At 47.1% G+C, this 2577-nt stretch overlaps 1 long non-coding RNA gene across 1 annotated transcript; it reads left to right on the top strand.

Annotated features, from left to right (window-relative positions):
- Positions 1-540: 540 nt before the first annotated feature.
- Positions 541-1640, top strand: LOC124669403. Its single transcript, XR_006992181.1, has 3 exons — positions 541-664; positions 1255-1296; positions 1441-1640. It is a non-coding gene; the product is annotated as an uncharacterized LOC124669403 (long non-coding RNA).
- Positions 1641-2577: the final 937 nt, after the last annotated feature.

Below are 2577 nucleotides of genomic sequence, written 5' to 3'. Positions count from 1 at the left end.
GAGGTGGGGGTTATGGGACAAATAATTTTTAAGAATATGACTTAAAAACTAGGACGGAGGGAGTATAATAGATGAGTATAGATCAGAGTCAGCAGGCTATAAACCGTTCCACGTCACCAAAATCCGAGCTGGAGTGGAGAGACGAAAGGAGAGAGAAAAAAACGGGCGCTTCCTGTATCGCCCGGCTACAGCGCTAGATACGAGAAACAACCGCCCGCTTGCAGCCCGATGCGGGCGCTTGCGTCGGCGATGTCGATCCGGTGCGTCTCCCTCGCCTCCCGCTCTTCTCCTTGTCCGCGCGCGCGCCAATTCCTTCACCCTCGTCCCAAATCGTGGAAATCGGAGAAGCCCCTAAATCCTCTTCTGAACCATAGGACCGATGCTTCAAATCGCCCCCAAATCGCCACCTCCCGGACCTTGAACTGCGGGCGGCACCGGAGCCTCTGGAGATCCCTCCATCGTGGCCTTATCTCGTCCAGCCGGCAGTGCCTCACCTCGTCCTGCCGTCGGTGCCCATGGCGTCCTCCTCTTCCGCACCATGCTGGTCCGCCAGGCTGCAGCAGGTGATGCGGCTCAAGGCCCTTGCTGGGCACCATCTGCAGGCGTTGATTGCTCTGCGTCTCCTTGGTTCACGCATGAAAATATGGATGACTCCGATCTGGATGTATGTTATGATTCCTTTCTTTATTCCTTTATGCATATACGATTACCTTGCTAGTTTCTAGCTGATGATTCCGATCTGGACATTTGTATGATATACAATAGCAGCTATTGACATACTGCATTTCGTGAGCATGGTCAGAGGTGGGCAAAAGTCCACTTTTCATGTATCTAAATGCAGCAATATCTTCTTCTCATGTATCTAAGTGTTGTTTTAGCAAGATTATAACTGCATTATTAAGCTCCAAAATGCAGTCACAACCATCAAGGAGTTCAAAACTGCTGTAGGTAGGATTCTTCACTGCCATTCATATTGACTTGAATGAGAATCCAGGGGCTTCATTTGCTCCGCCTCCTAGAGTGAATGTTATCGGAAATCTTTGTTTCGCTGTTGTAATGGGTAGAAAAGCTACTATCTGTGCTCATCCACAACATACCCGGCTTAAAAATGATTTGGTCAAGCATGTTTGGCATATGTTTCGAAATAGCCGTCATAATTAATCATGGTGGGATACTGATATCTGCATGTTCCTATTCCAGTTTTTCTGTAACATTGAGGATAAACATGATATTTTACATGCATTTTTATTTCAGGATTGAGCAATGATGTGGTGATTGCTGCAGGTGGTATTTGCAGTAGGTGGTATTTGCATGTATGCATTCTCTAGTCTAAACATGTTTTGTTTATTAACTAATTAAAGAGCACTCTACTGTATTGTTCAGAAAAATGTAATGTATAGCTGCTTATTTACGTTGTCTTTGTTTCCTTTTCCCATACAGATCTTGAAGTATATCGATGCAAATGGATGGTCGCTCCTTTCTACAAAGTTTCAACTATGCTTTGTGACTTTCGTGCATGGTCTAGATCAAAACTAATGGCTTGTTTGCCTAAGATCTTATTTGGCATTATGTTTAGTTAACGATTTCTTATAGACTTATGTAATGTTGAAGTGTCGATGTGATGGTGTTATTCTCCACCATTTTGATGCTTATTGTTTGTCTAGATCAAAATTAACAGCTCGTTTGCTGGAGATCGTATTTATTATGTAATGTTTAAGTGTGGTTTGAATATTAATCAGTTTGTCTGGTCACATCCTATTGGCATGAATGGCATATATATCTATGGTGTTTGAAATGGCCACAAAGTTGCAGTTTGCAGTGGATCCTAATAAATTGTATGCACATGCTACACTATAGCCAATCTAATAGCCAACCTATTATACAAGTGGGATTTTATGAAGACTATAGGTGACATGGCACTAGTTTAGAGCCAGCAGCCGGCTCTTCTATTAGCCATGCTCTTACCGATACATTGGAAACCACGCCTAGCACTACGTCGGATCCGACTAGCCTTTGAGGTCCACCGCTACGCATCATCCCATATCTTTCACGTCTCTCGGGTGGCAGTTGCATCAATTTGATCGACGTACTGCCATTTTCAAAATTAACTGGTACGGTGGGGGATTTCTGGTTCTCTTCATGTCGTTCCCGCGGGCGACAGGTGGGCGCTCCCCATTCCGCAAACCCTAATCTTGAGCACTCCCCTTCCCTTCCTCCCCCACCGCTACTAGCGCTAGCCGTCGGGCAAAGCGTGTGTAGTGCCGGAGGTGGCAGATCTCGGATCCATGCCTATGCGGTTGAGCCGCGTAGCGTTCCTGACCGGGTAGTGATGGACTAAGGCGGCGAATCGTAGCTCCTCGTGCGTTGGCCGACACACCGCAGCGAGGTGATTCCTCGTGATGGAGGCGGCGAGCTTCGACGACGTGGGTTTATTCCTTGCAGTAGTCGGCGGTGTAGCTTCTACAGGGGTTCTTTGTTGGCGGTCTGGCGATGACGGAGGCTGGTGCTAGTCGTCGGGCGTGCATCTCGGGAGGGAGTGGATGACCTAGTGGTTGGCGGGCAGTTCACCGGCCGGAG

Source organism: Lolium rigidum, chromosome 7, assembly GCF_022539505.1.
Source record: "Lolium rigidum isolate FL_2022 chromosome 7, APGP_CSIRO_Lrig_0.1, whole genome shotgun sequence".
In the NCBI taxonomy this organism is placed as follows: Eukaryota; Viridiplantae; Streptophyta; class Magnoliopsida; order Poales; family Poaceae; genus Lolium; species Lolium rigidum.
Note: the sequence above shows the minus strand (reverse complement) of the source record. Positions and strands in the feature narration are given on the sequence as shown.